This window comes from Amblyomma mixtum, chromosome 3 (assembly GCF_055824585.1).
Source record: "Amblyomma mixtum isolate Tamu chromosome 3, ASM5582458v1, whole genome shotgun sequence".
Classification (NCBI taxonomy): Eukaryota; Metazoa; Arthropoda; class Arachnida; order Ixodida; family Ixodidae; genus Amblyomma; species Amblyomma mixtum.
In genome coordinates, this window is record NC_143014.1 from 211,936,701 (window position 1) to 211,958,017 (window position 21,317).

Sequence of the window (21,317 nt, forward strand, 5' to 3'; positions counted from 1 at the left end):
GTGACTAGCCCAGGGCTTTAATAACCCTGGCGATGATGGACACATTAATGAATGCTGTGATATTGTGTGTGTTGATTACTTACATGGCGTTGTCCACAAACAACTCTTCTACCAAAGAAGCAGAAAACTCAACCATAAACACTACGTTCAGTGCTGTTTGTCATAACAAAGCTATGCAGTACCACTATGTGCGAAGCGTATGTAAACATACACAAGTCGACATCGCTGTCGACATGAGCTTACCTCGTCTTTTCGCACAGGTGCTTTTCGGAGCCCTGCTGATTCCATGGCCAGGCGACGGCTTCTTCAATGTGGCCGGAAGCTTGGCCCCGTCTTCAGTTTCTTCGCGACAGTGGGACGCACGCGAGGCCGTGCGAACATCGCCTTTCTCGGAAAACAACAAACAAGCGCCAACATCGGATACTCTGGATACATTCGCTTATCTGGCCTGGCAACCACCCTCGTCAACTGATACCAGGAGGGCGGAGGCTCTATTTAAACGCCACTTCGACGGTCTGCTACCGGGGCGCGACATCGCTGTCGACATGAGCTTACCTCGTCTTTTCGCACAGGTTGGTTATCGAAACCCTGCTTCCTGTTACCGGTGCTCTAACCGATGTGTGATTGCGGTGTCGTGCCCCGACAGTTTGTTGGAGTGGGTGAATAAATGCATGGGTTTATGTACTTTGTCCTATCGTGCTTTCTCTGCATTGCTCTTACTCCTCTCGGGAGATGTTGAATTAAATCCTGGCCCTAGTCCGGACAGTGGTAGTATTGAGGGCATCTATGCAATTGTGCGCAGGTTAGAGCAGGGACAGACACGTTTTCTTGCCGATCTTGAAGAAGTTAAGAGGGAACCGCATGCTCTTGCTCGTTCGCTGCAGGAACTACAAAACACCGTCGCTGTACTGCAAAATGATTTACTTGCAGTCAAAGAAGGCGCCTAAGATAATCGGCGTAGATTGGTCAACGCGAAATCGTCCCTCGAGGATGCAAATAACAGGACACGCAGAAATAACTTGATAGTTTTTGGCTTATCTGAGTGTGAAAATGAAAGTTGGAAAGACTCTGAGAAAAATGTTATCGCGTTTTTCAAAGCTGAGCTTGACCAGATTATCCAAACATGATATCGAACGTGCTCACAGGCTCGGAACTTTTCGTGAAGGAAAAAACCGGCCGATTATTGTAAATTTCTGTAGGTTTAAAGCTAAAGAACTACTCTTGTCGTGTGGATCAAAGCTAAAGGGTAAACAATATGCAATTCGTGAGGATTTCAGTCCCGCTGTCAGACGCGCTCGTTCAAAACTGTACGAATATGCCCAAACCACAAACCCAAACCTCTCGTTTAAACTGCGTTTCGACAGACTGCATATAGGCAACAAATTTTTTGTTTACGATAGCGGAGAAGACACGGTGACGGAAATAAAAAGATAGCTAAATGTCAAGCACTGCTCACAGCCTAAAGCTTTGTGTGATAGTGCAAAACCTGATTCTTTGTGCGGCCTTCCGCTTAGTATTTTGCTAGTAAACTGTCGAAGTTTGAAAAATAAGGTAGACGAATTTGCTGCTTTGCTTTCCTCTGTTCAACCGCATGTTATTATCGGGACTGAATCTTGGCTACATGAATCCGTTGCAGATATCGAAGTCTTTCCTTGTGGCTATGATGTGTACCGGTGTGATAGAAACACACATGGTGGCGGTGTTTTTGTCCTTATTAATGAATGCCTTCAGAGTAGTGAGTTACCTAGCTCTTTTGATCATTCTGAATCTGTGTGGTGCAGGATTAGAGTTAATCATGACAGTTACATCGCTATTGGGTCCTTTTACCGGCCTCCTGGTTCTTCTAGCCCAGAAACATTTAATGAATTATCAAGTTTTTTAACTACCATAAATAGTGATTTTATTTTTGGAGGAGACTTTAATATGCCTGCCGTTCACTTGAATAATGGAAAACCTGTTTTGGCTGATTCGACTACATTATCTCTAGCTTTTTCAGAGTTTATTACAACTAATGACCAGACCCAATTCGTGACTGAGAGCACCAGACGAGGTCATGACACTGAGAGTTCCTTGGATTTGTTTTTTGCTAACTCTGAGTCATTGATCAACGATATAGTTGTCATCCCTGGTATCAGTGACCATGACAGTGTTGTGGCCACGTGCTCTACCACTTCAGTTAGATCTGCCCACAAACATCCCAGGAAAGTGTTTTCTTACGACCGAGGTGATTACACGTCAATTTCAAGTGAACTTTCTAGTTTCTACCCTCTTTTTTATGGAGTCAGCCAGTCACTGGATATAGATGAAGCTTGGATTCTTTTCAGAGATAAACTAATGGCTCTAATTGAGCAATACATCCCTTCTAAAATTATTACACGTAGACGCCGGAATGATAAGCCGTGGGTGGATAAGAAAATTCGGGCATTAATTAATAAGAAACGCCGTCTGTATTCTACATATTTAAGAAACAACAAGCAGTCTGTTTTCCAGGAAATGCGCCAGATAAGCTACAAAATTAAGCAAGAAATAAAATTAAATTAACATAATTATATGTCATCGCTTGATGCAAGGTTAAGGGAAAATCCAAAGGAATTTTGGAAATTTGTTAAAATCAATAGTAAAGAGTTGACCTCTGTCCCTAATTTGTTGGTTGACGAGAAAACAGTGTATGACGATTACGAGAAGGCTTGCTGTTTCAATTCTTATTTTCAATCGGTCTTTACTGCCGCATATTCTGGCGAATTGCCTGAAACACAAGAAAAAGCCTATGAGAACATGCCCGCGGTTACTATCACATATAACGGTGTTCTCAAGTTGCTTACTAACCTAAAAAACAAATCAGCAAGCGGACCTGACACTATCTCGTCGTATGTATTGAAATCTTGCTCGCAAGAAATTGCCTTGTTTAACAAATCATTATACAGCACTTCTTTACCTGCAGAGTGGAAGGTAGCCAATGTCATTCCAGTCCACAAAAGTGGCCCCAAAAAGGCATTACAAAACTATAGACCAATCTCTCTTACATGCATATGCTGCAAAACTATGGAACACATTATTTACAGCTCTGTGATGAAACATCTTCAAAGTAACAATTTCTTCTCAGATGCTCAACATGGCTTCAGGCCTGGACTGTCGTGCACAACTCAACTGGTAGAATTTTCCCATGATCTCTTTTATAATTTTGATCTTGGTTTTCAGGCAGACTGCATCTTTTTGGATTTTCGTAAAGCCTTTGATACAGTTCCTCATGCTTTGTTGTTATATAAATTATCTGCTCTCTGTATACACCCTGCAATAGTAGATTGGATTAGAGATTACTTATCTGGGCGAACTCAAAATGTTTTAATCAATGGCACTAATTCATCGAATGTCACTGTTGGGCTCGACGCGCCGTCTGCAGCGACGACAGTGGCGCCAGCGGGACTGGGCTACGTGAATAACGGCCGGTTTCAGCACGCTGAGTGTGTGTGTGTATTTGTGTACGCGTTTGCTTCCGGTGTCCCGTTCTGGGAAGTGTTTTGGTCGCGCACACGTGCGCCCGCCGGTGGCTCCTTACACTCTCCTTCGAGGTCGAGAAACGGCCGTCGCCCCCTCCTTCTCGGCCGAGAGACACTGCTGGCTAGCCTTTGCGGCAGCCTTTGTCGGCGGCTGCGGCGGTGGGAAAGCGTGGCGGCGCAACTAGGGGACGGAGGCCCCTAAATCGGCTGTCGGCGGAAACGCGTCTGTTTGGATTCTCAAGTTCGCTCAAAACCGACAGCGGACCGACAACGAAAGGGAGTCCATCACGGTGCGAACGGCTCCGACTTGACAGCGAGAATGTGTATATCACCTTAGTTGCCGCCAAAGGACTCCTAATTCCACGGAACGATGGGTGAACAAAATACACAAATCGACCATCTGTGCTTGGGAGGACCGGCGAGAGTGTGAATGTCCCGCCTTTTTGTCACGGTGGGAGGGTCGGCGAGAGGGTGATGTTCCGCCCTTTTGTGGGCGGGTTTCGTCAAGAAATGTGATTGGCGATGTTCGAACAACCAAGTTTCCCGAGATAGGTACCTTGGGGAATTGAAAATGTATAAAAGGTGGCTTCAGTGTGCTTCTAAGGAGAGACTCCTGATAACCTGCTTTGTAAATAAAATCGTCTATCTTGTCTGGCAGTAACCGGCTGCATCTTATTCGGCACGTTGCTGGAGAGAAGAACTTCGGAGACCATCCCGAGGTACGAACAACAGTGCACTAACATATCTGGCGCAGTCGACAGGGTCTCCAGCGATGGGCGAATGAGAGCAGCAGCGGTGGACGGCGGACGAGACCGGTGGCGTGGACGGCGGACCCGAGAACGTCACTGAGGAGCCAGCGGCCTGCCAAAGCGAGTCCCTCCTGACCTGTGGAAGAAGAGAGCACCGCGGAGCGACTCTTCAGAAGTCAGGCGAGTGCCTCTTGGTTTCCTGTCGGGCGCAGTTGATGACAATGCCATATAACTTGCGAGACAGGGAGGTTAACACCACAGATGCGGAGTCGGACGGGGTTGAAAGCTTGCAGGAGTTGGCGGTGACCAGTGACGCGGTGGGGGGTCTGAGTAGCGCCATGGCGGGAACAGCGTCGGAGCAGCAGATGAAAATGCTGGAGCTTCGATTTAAAATTGCTGAAGCAGAAAAAGAAAAGCAACGCTTAATTCTGGAGAGCCAGAAGTTGCGAGCCCAAGAGCGGGCTGAGACCCACGAAGAAGGTAACAGCGGAGCGCTAGCTGTGGATAGGTCAGAGGAGGATAGGCGCCTAAAATATGCATCCTTATTGAAAGGAGTACTAGCACCGATGCCGAGTCGGGAATTCCTAGTGCCCGGGTGGTTTTAGGATGTGGAGGCGACTCTTGATTCATATGACGTCCCGTCTGAGTGGCGGGCCGGGCTTGTCTTGCCACAGTTGAGTGAAAGAGCACGCGGATTGCTTTCTACGTTGACAGCCGAAGAAAGAAAGGACTATAAAAAAATGAAGCAAAGTATTCTAGATGGATTGAGGTTGTCAGCAGCAGAATATAGAAGGATGTTTGAGGGGTCGGCAAAAGCAGCAGATGAGACATGGGGCCAATTCGCAATCCGGCTGGGAAACTATTTTGAATACTATACAAAAACCTCGAAGGCTACCACTTTTGCAGAATTAAAGCAGTTAATGGTCACAGACAGGTTGAAGGACTGCTTAGCAGCTGAGGCACGGGCTCATATTGTTGTCAATGAGAATCAGAGGTTCCTTTCTCCGGGCGAAGTGGCCAAGCTGGCGGAGAGTTTAGATGAAAGCGTGAGATGCAAACCAGGGTCGGCAGCTCATTTGGGAGGCTATCGAAAGAGGCCGAGTGGGGACTAGAAGGAGCGGGCCGGTGCAACACCTCATCAAGGGGAGAATTTTTCTTTAAGAGGAATGAAAGGACGGTGCTTTGAGTGCAAGTCACCAAATCACTTCGCTAGAGATTGCCCTCTCAAAAGGACAGGGGATAAGGCAGGCAGACGAGGCCAAGAAAAACCAGGAGACCGCGCCGTGGTGGCTAAAGTGGATGCTCATTTGGAAGAAATAGCTCCCGCGAATGAGGTTGGCATGCAGGAAACAGAGAGGGTAGGTAGGAATTGCCTCGAAACAGTAACATTGAAAAGTTCGGAACAAAGCATTAATGCGGTGATTGATTCCGGGACTGAAATGACTGTTATCAGGCGAGCTCTAGTGCCGAAGTATGAGGCAGCTGGTTCCACAATAAAGCTGAGGGGAGCTTTCGGCGATGAAGTGAGAGCTGAGCTTGCATATGTGCCTCTCAGAGCAACAGAAGGTGCACCGTTTGTCTCGTTCGACAAGGCACAACCAGCTTTGCTATGTGCGCTGACAGACAAACTGTTGGCCGGAATAGACGCGCTCATAACTCCCGCAGACTACAGACAACTCCTTGAAGAAAGGGCAGTTGTAAACGAAGTTGTTTCAGAGGCAGAGACCGAAGGCGGTGAAAAGGAGACGACAGAGCATAAAAATCAGCAGACGGGTGCGTCCTTGGCGGTTACGGGAACGGACGAAGAAGCCGAGAAAAAGAAGAGCGCGCGGCAAGTTTTCCGTGAGGCTCAGGAAAATGACTCGTCGCTGCAGGAGGCATGGAAGCAGGCTAGAGCTGGCACACATGGAATGATAATCCAGGATGAGTTACTCTATCACCAGGAGCACGTAGTGGGACGCCTGTGCACACAGTTGGTGCTGCCATCGCATAAACGACAGGAAGCACTAGTGAGGGCACACGATTCGCCTTGGGCAGGCCATTTGGGAGAGCGAAAGACTTTGCAGCGCATAAAAATGTCCTTTTATTGGCCGACCATGGGCCGAGAGGTCAAGGAGCATTGTCAGTCCTGCCACCAGTGCCAAATCAGGGCCCCCGTGAAAACACAGGACCGCGTACCCATAACGGCATTGGCCAGGCCTAGTGCACCATTCCAGGTGATATACATGGATTGTATCGGTCCACTGGATCCACCATCAGCAAGGGGACATCGCTACGCACTGTGTGTAGTTGATTTGCATACTAGATGGCCTGAGGTTGTTTGTTTGAGGTCCTTAACAGCTAAGGCTACCTGTGACGCGCTCACCCAGATATTTTCCAGAATGGGAGTGCCAGAGACCATATGCTCAGATCAGGGCACAAATTTTACATCAAATTTAACGCAAATTATGCTGCAGAAAATGGGAGCGACTCCCAGATTTTCCACTCCCGATCATCCACAAAGTAATGGACTGGTAGAGCGGTGGAACGGCACTTTTAAAAGGATGCTGTTTCACATTGTAAGTGAGCATGGACGCGAGTGGGATCGAATGGTGCCATTCCTGCTTTGGGCTTATAGAGAGGTGCCACATGCCATCATGGGTAAATCACCGTTCGAGCTTATGTATGGTAGGATGCCTGTCGGACCTCTGGCTATACCGCAAAAGACGTGGTCAGGAGACTGGGTTTTTCCCGACTCATTGGCAGTGCCAGCAGCAGACTATCTCGAGAAATTGAGAAATGATCTCGAGGAAGCCAGTAGGGAAGCGGCAAAAAGTAGCGAGCTCACGCAGCAAGCTTATGTGGGGAGGTACAACTTGAGGACCACCGAAAAACAATTTTCTCCAGGTGACCAGGTTCTTTGGCTGGAGAAAGAAGGCGATGGGAAGTTAATGGCACACTGGAAAGGTCCAGTAACAGTTGTGAAAAAGGTGCGGCCATATAGCTATACGATTGAGCTAAGTGATGGCAAGCGCCGATCAGTGCATGCAAATAAGCTTAGGCCATACAACGCGAGGGTCAACACTGTAGGCATAGTATTTGAAGGCGACACGGAGTTTGGAGAACTTCCCGCGTGGTCAGATACAACGACAGCAGTTGAGCAGCTGGAACGGGTAACTCTCAGCCATTTAGATCTGCCGCAGCAAAGGCAGGTAAAGGAACTAATCGGGAAGCACTGTGAGGTGTTCAGTGATAAACCTGGCCGCTGCAACTGGGGAGTGCAGAAAATCAAGCTAAAAGATGGGGCGCAGCTGAAGCGTGCGTACCCTTACAAGGTGCCCATGGCACTAAGAAAGGAAGTTGACCGACAGGTGGCAGAGCTAAGGTCGTGGGGTTTGATATATCCGATAGAAAGCTCCCATGCACATCCCGTGGTGTGTGTTGCTAAGAAAGATGGCAGTGTCAGGTTATGCTGTGACTATCGCAAGCTGAATGAAGCAACGGAGCCTGATGCGTTTCCTATGAACCTGCCAGGTGACCTAATTTACGAGGTAGCGCAGGCAAAGTACATAACCCTGCTCGATATGCTAAGAGGATATTGGCAGATTCCGTTGGACGAAAAAGCCCAGGAGTACACAGCATTTGTCACCTCGTCGGGACAGTACGCTTGGAAGGTTATGCCGTTTGGACTGAGAAATTCGGCAAGCAGCTACCAAAGAATTATCAATCAGATCCTTGTACCACACCGTGAATATGCGTGCGCATATATAGATGACATGTGCGTCTTCTCGCAGACATGGGAAGAGCACCTCGAACACCTCGGAAGGGTACTGGCTTCGCTAGCGGCCGCAGGGCTCACAGTTAATGTCACTAAGTGCCATTTCGCGCAAAAGGAAGTGCGGTTTCTGGGTCATATCGTGGGGTCAGGAAAACACGGCGCAGATCCAGAAAAGCTTAGAGCCATTCAAGAAATTCCTGTACCACAAACAAAAAGGCAGCTGCGTAGCTTTTTGGGGCTAGCAAATTATTACCGGGATTACGTTCCGGAGTATTCAAAGGTGGTGCTACCACTGACGAACCTGACTGGAAAGCGCGTGCCTCAGAAGATACCGTGGAAGGAGGATGCCGAGGGTGCTTTTATAAAAGTAAAGGAGTGTTTGACAAAAGCCGCAGCGTTGAGCGCACCCGATCTGAACAAAGAGTTCATTCTGGCCACTGATGCTTCAGATTATGCCGTCGGAGCATGTCTAGCACAGTTGGATGACGAAGGAAAAGAGCAACCCATTTCATTCCTGAGCAAGAAATTAAGCCCGGCCCAGTCACGATGGGCTACGATCGAGAAAGAAGCCTACGCCATCATTTGGGCGCTGGGAAAGCTTGACACGTGGCTGTTCGGTGCACGAATCAGGGTAATTACCGACCACAATCCCTTGAAATTTCTTACTCTGACCACGCCACTAAGCGCGAAGCTGACAAGGTGGGCGTTGGCTCTCCAGAAATATAACATTGTAGTGGAGTACAAAAAGGGGTCTCTAAACGCAAATGCCGACGCTATGTCGCGTATGGTCGCCAATGACGAGAGCGAGTAAGATACCGTCGTCCGTTTTCGCGGCCTCGGTTTGCGAGAGGTATGGCATTGTTGGGTGCTGCGTTGGCAGGGGACCGAGGGGTACTTGTTGACAGATGAAGTGGGAGCAATGCGTCGAGCTCCTGCGATTGTTGTGTGCAGCAAGTTCGAAGACTGTGCCGCACAGTTTTGTGGGGAGGTGTTGGGCTCGACGCGCCGTCTGCAGCGACGACAGTGGCGCCAGCGGGACTGGGCTACGTGAATAACGGCCGGTTTCAGCACGCTGAGTGTGTGTGTGTATTTGTGTACGCGTTTGCTTCCGGTGTCCCGTTCTGGGAAGTGTTTTGGTCGCGCACACGTGCGCCCGCCGGTGGCTCCTTACCCTCTCCTTCGAGGTCGAGAAACGGCCGTCGCCCCCTCCTTCTCGGCCGAGAGACACTGCTGGCTAGCCTTTGCGGCAGCCTTTGTCGGCGGCTGCGGCGGTGGGAAAGCGTGGCGGCGCAACCAGGGGACGGAGGCCCCTAAATCGGCTGTCGGCGGAAACGCGTCTGTTTGGATTCTCAAGTTCGCTCAAAACCGACAGCGGACCGACAACGAAAGGGAGTCCATCACGGTGCGAACGGCTCCGACTTGACAGCGAGAATGTGTATATCACCTTAGTTGCCGCCAAAGGACTCCTAATTCCACGGAACGATGGGTGAACAAAATACACAAATCGACCATCTGTGCTTGGGAGGACCGGCGAGAGTGTGAATGTCCCGCCTTTTTGTCACGGTGGGATGGTCGGCGAGAGGGTGATGTTCCGCCCTTTTGTGGGCGGGTTTCGTCAAGAAATGTGATTGGCGATGTTCGAACAACCAAGTTTCCCCAGATAGGTACCTTGGGGAATTGAAAATGTATAAAAGGTGGCTTCAGTGTGCTTCTAAGGAGAGACTCCTGATAACCTGCTTTGTAAATAAAATCGTCTATCTTGTCTGGCAGTAACCGGCTGCATCTTATTCGGCACGTTGCTGGAGAGAAGAACTTCGGAGACCATCCCGAGGTACGAACAACAGTGCACTAACATATCTGTCACCGTAACCTCTGGCGTGCCCCAAGGGTCTGTTTTGGGGCCTTTGTTATTTCTAGTGTTTATAAATGACATTGTTGAAGGGCTTGAATGTAAGGTGAGATTATATGCCGACGACTGTGCCATTTACAGGAATATAAGAAACTACCATGACGTAAACAGTATACAGAGTGATCTGAACAAAATTCATTGTTGGTGTACTAAATGGGGCATGTCTTTAAACAGCGCTAATTGTCGACTTCCTGTGAGATCAGTTTATAATTTGGACGGGCTACCGCTTGAAAAGGTTCAACATTACAAGTATCTAGGGGTGTATTTTTCAGAAAATTTGACATGGAACCGACACATAGAATATTTAACCTTAAAGTCATCTAGAACGCTAAACCTCATTCGACGAAATTTTCATAAAGCCCCCCCAAAAGTAAAAGAACAGCTATACGTCACTAATGTTCGTCCAATACTCGAGTATGCTTGTGCGGCATGGAACCCTCAAAGCTCTTATCTCGTGGAAAAACTTGAACGCATCCAAAACCGCGCTGCCAGGTTTGTTTCTGGCAACTATAATTTCCGTAGTAGCATCACATTAGTTAAAGAAAACCTGAGGTGGAAAACACTGGCTCACCGGAGACTAACCGCAAAATTAGAACTTTTTTTCCAGATATACTCTGATCTCACGGGAATAAACAAGAGCTCGTACATTCTACCTCCACATTTCATCTCTGAACGCCGCGATCATAACTTGAAAGTTCTTGTACCGCGATGTCGAACTGATGTGTTTCGTAATTCTTTTTTTCCTCATACTTCTTCACATTGGAATAGGCTTCCCAAGAGCATAGAACAATGTAAAACAGATAAACATTTTCACTCTTTCCTGGCGGCCAATCTGTCGCAGAAGCTTTCCACCTTTTCAGAACTTGCTTTCTCAGACCGCCATTTCAGTGATGCGTTACTATTTTATTTTAAACAATTGTGCCTTATTGTTTATTTTTAATATTTGTGACTTGCTCATTTTATGTATATGTTTACTGTTATTGTCCCCCCTGCTATAATGCCCCTGGGCGCTGTAGGTATTTGTATAAATAAAATAAAAAAAGTGTAACACTACACATGCACCATATACTAAGGGCGCCACGACATGAAATGAAATACAGTGTTGAAAGGAATGAACATCTGGTATTCATAAGCTCACAAAATTTTCAAATAATCAGTGGAAAGCGTCTTGCGCTAACTGTTATCGTTCTGAGACTTTCGCTGCTCTCCTCTTGCACATGAAGCAGTCACCCTAAGTGAAGCCGATTCAGAGATTTCTTTCAATCGCATATCCTCTCTTTGGGGCTGATTTTCTTCCGTAATACCGAAAGCGACAATTAACATTCTGTCTGTGGCTCACTGCACACACCCCTTATTAGAGTCTCCTCACTGAGCCTTGATTAACATATACCAAGTTAATTGTACAGTGCCCTCGCACAAAATAGTCCGCACGTGAAGAAAATGATGGTGCACTTCAAGAGCTTCCAGAATCCACCCGGAATAATACGTAGAAAGGAGGAATTTAATTTCCTCACATTGCGTCATGCATCTTGGAGAGAAGTATGAAACTCTCCGCTCTCCAATGAAAGCCTCTATGTCAGGTATGTCAGCTGTTTTCCTTATTTCCTACGAGTGCTTCTCCTGCCTATCTTGGTTTTTCATTTGCTTGCTGCTCAAGCAAGCGCGATGAAGATAATTGTTTTTGTCAAACTGGGAGGGTGCCGAGCCGTGGATGCCGGCCGTGGAAACCTTGCTGTTCCGAGAACATTACAGGTCATGCGTCCCAGGAGTATTATCCTGGATTAAAGCAAATGCTCGTGGCAAACTCCCAAAAAGGAGAAAGGAATCTGTAAAAAGACTATTTTCTTACCGAACTTTTCTTCCGCTCGGACTGTCTCGCTTTTAATGCAAATGTTTGGGTCGACTCATGAGTGACATTCACTTAATTGGTTTCGGTTACACCCCGTGACTGCGAATGGCCTTTTGATGTAGCAGGACAGCTTTCTGTAGGAGATTAAAGAAAGCACGGGAGAGGCGGTCAGTAAGAATGTACCTGACAAGACTGCACATTGAAAGGCAGTGAAAGAGGAGAAACGCAAGAGCGTGAAAAGAAACCAATATGGCCGCAGTGGTACATCACCGAAGTAAAGCAGAAATGTAACAATTCAACAGCGCCGCTGGCTTCTCAGAAAACTGTCGGAACTTAGTTTGCGCAGCGTCAAGTTGAAAATAGTACAATGTATCACACGGCGACCCAAGAATAGAAGGAGGAAGTAGCCGCTGAACATGGTAACATGGCTCTGAGTGCTGACAGTTATTGACATTGCGGGCTAAAACAGTCGCTAAACACCCAGGTTTTCAATAGTACCAACGTGCAAGAAGTAAGTTTGCTTTCACGGTATCGGAAATGTTATCCACGCAGTTAACATTTCTCTCATTACTAAATAGTCAAAAATAGCAAGTGCAATAGCAGTACAACAGGCAACCCGTACGATAGCCCTCCAGGCGCAGGCAGCTACGTTCTTCTTGAATAACATCGGATCGACATCCTCCGGAGGTTGCATATGCCCATTGCCCGTGTTCAGGAGGTTATTAGACAAATGAAGTTGATAGCTTATATTCAGTGGGTCGACACCTGCTCTGTGTGATAAGCGCACGAAGTGCGAATACTTAAAAATAAGCAGAACGCATTTCTTTTGGCCATCAAAATTGAATTCAACCTCGAAAGGATTATGAACATTAAGAGGAGGCAGCGTATTATTTAACGAACATGCCAGTCGCATTATTAACCAGTTTGCATTACCCGGGACGTAGTTTCAGTGCAGTCGGCGATGAGAACGAATTTACTAGATTGCCCTCCCGTCTGGAGCAATTTGAGGGAGGCGCAGCAGCAGGGCGGTGGCTTCGGTAGCGGCAAAAATCCTACATGTTATGGTTACGCAGCAGCGCATTCGCCCGAAAGAAATTTAACGCATGCAAGCCAAAGCTGTGGCTGGGAGGAAGGCGTGGTTGTTCGAGCGCTTTTAATCTTTGTACAATAACTTCGAATACTTAATGTAGGACAGCTAGGCCATTGTTGGATTCACTGTAGCAAAATAGATCCTGTTATGAGAGGCACATTCCGATTTGTGTTTCATGCCAGTTAACTGAAATCAACTCTTGGATCTCGCATTGAATACAGAAGCATACACTTGCGACTAAAATGGAAGGTTGCTTTTTCCATTAACGGCAATTCAGGACACTGAATCAACGCGTTTGCGAATTGTGAAAATGTAAGCGTAGAAATAATATGCGACAACTTTATAAGTTATAGTTGAATAACTTGCGCACACGTTTCAACAGTCCTCAGTATAAGCGTCGGTTACTGGGAGAAATTTTATTGTCGTAACTTTTGCGAGCAGGCTGCGCACCACGTTTCGGAAGAAAAACCTAAAAACAGTCTGCATTTGTAGTTTATTCACTGATTCAGATATGTTGCTCACAATGGCGTGTATAAAAGCTTACAACAGTACTACAACCACAAGGTAATTGAACTCTCTGATAAAAGCGTGCAGGAGGAGACAAGGACAGCATTTACGCACAACCGCTTGGACGGTACCTCAAAGAGCATTAAATTTCTCTGCTACGAGGGAAATAGCAAAGTGGCATGATCAATATAAAACGAAGAAACCAACGGCAACAGACGCCGAAGGTGTTCGCGGCTGGAGACCGTAAGTGGTCTGACGTGAACTCTGAGTCCATACCCGTGTTTCTGTGCTCCCTTCAGGCCAGTGCTGCGTGTTGCCTGCGAGTCGACATTCTTGACATTCCCAGGAAAGTTGAGCAGTTTCCGGCCAAACTAGCAAGTGGCAATACCAGGCTGCCCCGCTAAGGTTCCATCGCGCTCCGTCAGGTCAAGCCCTCCCGTTCGATCCCTAATTTATAGTTCTCGCTCATCCGGCAGCCTTTGAATTCCTGAGCAAGGCTCCAGCGCTCTGCCAGCCGCTCTCGCCTCACTTGTGCCTTGAACTTCCCTTCCTTTTATTTCTGCCTTTTACAAAGCCAATGAGAAACAAAAAATGACCGTTGGCAAGAGAGAGCACTTTTGTTTCTTGCTTTCTGCGAAATCGGTCAAGAGAGGAACAAAAAAAAAAAAGTCGTGACAGGTAGCAAGCACAAAAAATCGCTCGAGTGAAACAGACTAAATAAAAAAAAATGTCTCCTCAACATAACTAGCGGTTGGAGTTTTCGGTTTAAACCGAAAAAGAAAACCAAGAAATTTACGCCGAATTATCGTTTCCACATGCGATTTTAGTCGGAAAAAGGTCGGCATTCATCACAAGTACACCAGGGCTTGCTGTTTATTGAGTACGAGTTTGAACCAGTCACAAGTGAGAATCACAAAGTGCGGATGCAGGGAGCGTGGTGAGACAGTGGGTTCGTAGGTATGAGGAGTCCAGTTGTATGTATGAGGTATTGTGCGCTGCTTTCAATAAACCCTGTTGCAGACCGAGAGGCTCCCCTGCCTCCTCAAGCTTCACCTGCCAACGTAGCGCCTTCCGCTCATAGGCTGTTATCCCTTTGTTAGAGCAGATACTTCGTTCAAAAGTTTTCGCCCTGCGTGTAAGGATACTGACAACGCTATAAACCGTAACAAGCAACCGACAACTCGAAACCATGCTCAAGGTCCACGAACAAGTGTCATGTTACGGCTGCTGCGACGGTTCAGAGGCACTTCCATGGCTGTCGTCATCATGTCGACGACGTGATTGGAGGCCCGGCTTCTACTAAATTTCTTTCGCGGTCAATTTTTTGTTTCTGTTCAATACCAGAGCTTCTTTTTTAGTGTGAGGCGCACGCAGGTCGTTTGGTGACTGAAGAAATTAGCAGTGGGTCGTAAGCGGCTAATACGCTTGCATTTAGCACAATCGGATAAATACTTTCCGAAGTTAAGGCGACCAGGCAGAAGCCAGTCTTCACTTGTCTAAGCGATGCAAGTGTATGTGTTACTGCCCGCTTGCCTTAGCTTGTTTTTAATCTGTTAGCACTAGTATTGTCATCTTCGGAAAAAGGTGACCATCGTCTTTGGGTATAATTGGAAACCTCTGGGTCAGAGTGGAGAGGAGGAATGGAAAGGAGCAATGACTGCCCCTTCTTTGTGGACACCAAAACTTCGCCGTGAGGGAAGAGGTGAATGTTTGTGGTTTATGGCTTACGAGGTTTAACGTTCCAAAGCCACTCATGCTATGAGGGACGCCATAGGAGAGGGCTGCGGACAATTCCGACCACCTGAGTTTCTTTAACGAGCACTGACATCGCACAGTGCACGGGCCTCTAGCATTTCGCCTCCATCGAAATGCGACCACCGCAGCCAGGATCGAACTTCCGTCTTTCGGGTCAGCAGCCAAACGCCACAACCTCTGAAAGGTGCAGTTACTCTCTCACCTCTCAGTGGACACCTCAACTGTGTTGTGAAGATGAGCAAAGTGGATAATAGGGTGGATCCAGCATCAGGACTGCCATCTTCGCAGAGTGATCGTCGTCGTTGGATCGTTGTCAGAGAGGAAAGATCGAAAGGAATTGCGCAGTGACTATCTCGCTTCCCAGTGGACATGTCAACCATGCCGTCGGAGAAGGGATGAAGAAATGAATGAAAGACGGAAGTGAGAATGGAATTGGGCTTTGAGGAAAGCAAAAGCGTAGTAACTGTCACACTTCTCTGTCAACACCTTAACCGCGCTATGGAGATGAGAAAAGTGAGAGGAGGGCGGAATTCTAATGCGCTAGATTTGTAGGGCGGTTTGAATACTTGGTGTTGTTACGACTCGCCTTCGTCTTGGGGAAGAAAACGAGATGGCAGCAGCGAGACGCCGACAAACCCCGAGACGCGTGTTGGGTGAGCGCCTGGATTGCCACGGAAGCCGCGTCCGTCTGCCCGGTTGAGCGAGCGTTTCCCGTACACCGAGTGTGAACGCTCGTTCGAAATGCGCGCGAACGCCGCTCATGGACATTCCGGCGTCTGCGCTACGTTGACGGCATCGTTCCCCTCTCCCAGCGCGTGACGACGGCGTGATCTCTCGGGAGTGAGTGAGTGTGTGTGTGTCTGTGATTGGTGCCAGTGAAACCCGGCCCCCATCTAGGGACCCTAGGAAAGGGAACTCTTAAAAAGCCGGCAGCGGCACGGCCGAAGAGCTTTTTGTCATCATGGTCTCCTGTTGAGCTGTCGTGATGCAGCGTTCCTGCAGCTCACTTGTAAATATTCCTGTATAAAGTTCTTTAATTGTCTTTTCCAGCAGCCTCGTCTCAGACGTCCCTCATTCACTCTCCGGCACACGACCATGCTACCTCGTCCGTAACAAACTGGTGGCAGCGGTGGGGTGCTGCTACCTCGTCCCTAACAAACTGGTGGCAGCGGTGGGACGCGAAACATCGGACGCCAGCGGAGAGTTGCGGACAATGGGACGCGAAACATCGGACGCCAGCGGAGAGTTGCCGACAACGGGACGCTGAGCAGCAGAACGGCGAGTCGGGGGCAGTGCAACAGCCCTTTGTGATGACTGGTTGCCTGCAGCGGACCGACTGCGCTGGATTCTTGGCTGCGAGGTTTGGTGAGTGCGGGACTTTCTTCTGCTGAGTTTTGCCAGGCTTTTGTTAGTATCAGAAACAGAGCTGGTAATTGGGTTGTCGTTGCTGCTGGGTTAGTTGCAGCAAGACAATAGTGGGCAGTAGAGAAGGCAGCACTCGGAGCAGCCATGGATTTGAAGACGCTGCGCAAACCAAAGTTACTGGAGCTTGCGAAAGAGTTGGGTCTGGAGGTATCAGACAAACTCCGAAAACCAGAACTGCTGAAGGCTATTCTTGCGTTAGAGGCTGAAGATGATGAGCTAGCGGAATGCCTTGAGACCATTGAGGAGAGGGAATTGGCAACAAAAAAGGAACAGGAACGCGAAAGAGAGCAGCGGCAACAGGAACGCGAAAGACAGCTGCGAGAACAGGAACGCGAAAGAGAGCAGCGGCAACAGGAATACGAAAGAGAGATGCGGGAACTCACGCGTGAACTTAACGCGCTCAGAAGTATTAGTGTGCGATCTCGTTTAAGTGTTCTTAGAAAAGGCGAAAATTTCAGAGCTTTTCTAGAAAATTTTGAAAGAATTTGCATGGAGGAGCAGCTAGACGAGGATTATTGGCCAATTGTGTTGATGGGATTCCTCCCATGTGAACCTTGTAATGTCTGGGCGAGGTTGTCTGACGAGGATGCCCACAACTATGCGATAACCAAAAGTGCGCTCCTCCGATACTTTCGAATTCCCGCGGAGGCAGATTTGGAAGGCCAAATTGACGGTGGTAAGCTACACCGCGATAGTGTCAGGGACCGAGTTCGAAGCTCCGCTCAGTCACCGGATGACACGAGTGCTGTGCAGAAGTGGCGGCATAGGACAGGTTTGGTCCAGGAAAGAAAGGCCACTTCGGCAGCGAGGACCGAGGAATTCGGTCAAGAAGCTAGCGAAGAGTGGAGATCCACAAGCCGTGAGGGCTTGGGGGATAATGTAGGCACTGCTAGGAATAAGGAAAGGGGCCATGCGTTGGCTTTGAGCCCAGAGAAGCATGCACTTTCCGGGATGGAGGCGCATTTCTGCGGTCAAGGGGTTAGTACCCTGGAGAAAAACGCCGAAGGTCTCAGTGACCCGGGAAATGTAGTCCTTGGGTCACGTGAGGAAGGTCATCACGGGAATTTAGTGAAGGCCGTGTTTAATGGGATTCAAGAGCAAGCTGTGAGTCGCAGCAATCCCGTCAACGACAAAGCCGAGCAATCTGCTTCGTTAGCGAGCACAGACAACGCTAATAAGGGAGAAGCGACCGTCTCTAGCCCTGAGGCAAAACCTGCTTTGACAAGTGAGGTTGATGCTTCTGCTCAGGAAGAGACTAGTGAGCTTGCGGGCCAGAGCAGTCAAGGAATCAAGGGAGACCCTCCTTCGATGCGGCTGGCGAACCTTAGTAGCCAAGTTTTGGACACAGCGCTTTGCTGTAAGGAGAGCGGCTGCGAGTCACCCGAGTGCACCGCTGAAACCCAAGGGCAGATCGCAACGTTAGCCATCGAGTGTGGTTTAGATCAAGTTGCAGGCCAGGGAGTTAGGGTCGCAGGGTCGATTAGCAAGCCTCAGGAGAGCAAGTTGTTGTTCTCAGCAGAAAGTAATGGGAACGAAAAGCAAACTGTGTGTTGCAGGAATACCATCGAAAACAAAGCCGAGCGACCTGCTTTGTTTGCGAGCACTGTCAGTGCTAAGAAAGAAGCGACCGTCTCGAACTCTGAGCCCGAGGCTATTTTGAAAAGTGAGGCTGGCGTTTTCTCTCAGGAAGAGAATAGCGAGATCACCGGCCGGCCCAATGAGGGAATCATGGGAGACATTTCTTCGATGCGGCCGGCGAACAATAGCAGCCCAAGTTTGGAGACAACGCTTTGCTTTAACGAGATTGACCGCGAGTCAACCGAGTACTCCAGACGCGACAGGCGCCGAAAAAGGGCCAGACTGCTTGGGCGCGTTCAAAAAAAACGAAAGCCACCTGACCCGTTGTGGCGACCCTGCGGTACTTTTTGCAGGACGTGTGAACCTCGCAGCGGGTCGCAGAGAGGGACGCCCAGCTACCGCATGAAAGAACGCCGCAGAACGCGTTCCCGTCGAAGGACATTGCCGAATCGAGAAAGAAGTTCTCGTAGGCGTTTCCTTCATGCGAGACCGTCAACCCCTCGCTTTCAACTGTTCAGACGCTGCTCAGGCGTTGGAGACGCGCGGCCGGGGTGCGGAACAAATCAGTGTCGCGTGGCGTCTGAGGCTCGCAGGTGTCGAAGCGCAGTTAAGCCCTTCGAATTTTGTGAATTTTCGGTTGCTAAAGCCACTGTTGGTGTGCGACCGCGCAGGGCGCGGTTGAAGAATAGGTGACCCCTTTGACCCGCCGCGCGGCTCGTTAGCAGCGGATTCCGAGGATGTCTCTGCTGTTTTAAACCATTCCTGCAGAAAAAGCGTTTTGCAGAAAAAAAAGTGAAAAAAAAAAGAAGTTTTGAGCAGGAATAGGTTTCGGACGCGTTGGTTACATTGGAAGCGTTCCTTTTGGACAAAGATTGTTTCGAAAAATGCACTAGTGGTGCCCATGTGTAGCAGCGTCCGTTAAAACGCGAAGTGCTAGCCAGACGGGCCATTTAGGCCACTAGCATAAGCGCCTGGAGTCGCTTGATTTTTTTGGAATTTGGGAAATTAAGGTGACTTTGGCTCCGATGTTGAGCGAATCTTTGCGGGGATATGCAAGGTGACGGCAGTATGCTGCTATGCAGAATGAAATAATGTTGTGGTCATTACTAATCGGAATACATCACAAAAAGGGGAGTCTCAAAGGTAATGCCGATAGCTTAAATTGAGGTCCCTAGCGCAAGAGTCAGCATCATAGTTGCGGTTTGCTGGTGTTTTTCTTCCTGCTGTAGGATTTTGAACCGATTGGTTTTGTTTGTTTTAAATTGAGATGCGCTTTGTGGTGTAATGTGCCGATTTGTGGGCATTTTCACAGTGCTGCGGAACTACTCCCAGGGTTTGATTGGGTTTGTAAGAGGGAAAGAGCCTGGCATCGCTTAGTGGGGATTGTGTCGTGCTTGCGGACTGAGCGGTTGGGTTTTCGGCGTGGTTCTAACGCTAGCGGAGCACGAGTCACTTTGCAGTGCCCTTTGGGAACCTGCACATGCGAAGGAAGACTTCGGGGTGGGCCGAGCTCCAGAACCGCCGAGAGACAACTGACTCCGGTTGAGACCAGCCTCAAGCGACATCGCTCCGGACAGCGGATGCTGTCCCCTGTCCATCGGGATCTCCTTTCCCCCGGCGGGGCAGTCTGTTACGACTCGCCTTCGTCGTGGGGAAGACAACGACATGGCAGCAGCGAAACGCCGACAAACCCCGAGACGCGCGTTGGGTGAGCGCCTGGATTGCCACGGAAGCCGCGTCCGTCTGCCCGGTTGAGCGAGCGTTTCCCGTACACCGAGTGTGAACGCGCGTTCGAAATGCGCGCGAACGCCGCTCATGGACATTCCGGCGTCTGCGCTACGTGGATGGCATCGTTCCCCTCTCCCAGCGCGTGACGACGGCGTGATCTCTCGGGAGTGAGTGAGTGTGTGTGTGTCTGTGATTGGTGCCAGTGAAACCCGGCCCCCATCTAGGGACCCTAGGAAAGGGAACTCTTAAAAAGCCGGCAGCGGCACGGCCGAAGAGCTTTTTGTCATCATGGTCTCCTGTTGAGCTGTCGTGATGCAGCGTTCCTGCAGCTCACTTGTAAATATTCCTGTATAAAGTTCTTTAATTGTCTTTTCCAGCAGCCTCGTCTCAGACGTCCCTCATTCACTCTCCGGCACACGACCATGCTACCTCGTCCGTAACAAACTGGTGGCAGCGGTGGGGTGCTGCTACCTCGTCCTTAACAGTGTAAAACAGTGAAGCTCTCACAGGCACAACCGAAGAGTGAAATCGAATCTCATTTGAACTAATTGAAGAACATGCAAATAGATTAATATTGAAAACGCAACTTTATTTTCGCTGAATATGCTAAAATGGACACTTATTCATGTAAAAAAAAATTCAGGAGGCACTTTGACTATCTAAAGTGGGTAGAGGCGAAAGGGTTTTCCGCACCACTTTCGCTGTTTCTGTGGCACTGGTGGCGTCACATATAATTGAGTACTAATTACTAAGTGATGACAAATCATTAATTAATGGTTAATTACTGATTAATGCCTGAATAATAATTAGCTGCTAAATAATGACGCTTAAGCTTTGCCTTTAGGAGTGGAACGCGACAGCGTGTTGTAGCGCTGCCAGGGAGTTCACGGAACGCCACCACCCGTTCGGCGCGATGCCTTGTCCTTTGACCGCAACGCTTTTTGAGGAAAGGAAATGGCGCAGTAATTCTCTGTCATCTCGGTGGACACCTGAACCGCACCGTACAGGAAGGGAGGAAGTGGGAGTGAAAGAAGACAGAGGGGGCCCGTAATGAAGAAAATGGAAATTGTATTTGAGGAAAGGAAATTACGCTGTAACTGTCTCACATATCTCGGTGGACGCCCGTCAAAATTCAGGGGGGCACTTTTTTGACCTAAAGTGTGGTCACTGATGTGGGGTTAAGATGTTAAGCTTCGCCTCTAAGAGTGGAACGCGACAGCGTCTTGCAACGCTGCCAGGGAGTCCTTAGAATGCCATCGCCCATTCGGTTCTACGCCTCGCTCGTCGGTAAATTGGTTTTTGAGGAAAGGAAATGTATCTGTCTCTCATACCTCGGTGGACACCTAAACCTCGCCAGGAGGAAAGGGAGGAGGATGGGAGTGAGCGAAGACACCGTATACACTAGACGCGCCTTTGTTCATTCCAAACCATCGCGCTGGCATGGCGGAGTGGATAGCATGCTCGTCTCGCACG

The 21,317-nt window shown here is 48.8% G+C and overlaps 2 long non-coding RNA genes across 2 annotated transcripts in view; both read left to right on the forward strand.

The window, feature by feature from the left end:
- The first annotated feature begins 244 nt into the window (after positions 1 to 244).
- LOC149353551 (uncharacterized) overlaps positions 245 to 21,317 on the forward strand; it is a 36,938-nt gene continuing 15,865 nt past the window's right edge. Inside the window, exon 1 of the long non-coding RNA XR_016291009.1 lies at positions 245 to 572. This is a non-coding gene — a long non-coding RNA (uncharacterized LOC149353551). The remainder of the gene's footprint in view (positions 573 to 21,317) is intronic.
- On the forward strand, positions 15,873 to 20,223 carry LOC149353552 (uncharacterized). Its single transcript, XR_016291008.1, has 2 exons — positions 15,873 to 19,126; positions 19,174 to 20,223. It is a non-coding gene; the product is annotated as an uncharacterized LOC149353552 (long non-coding RNA).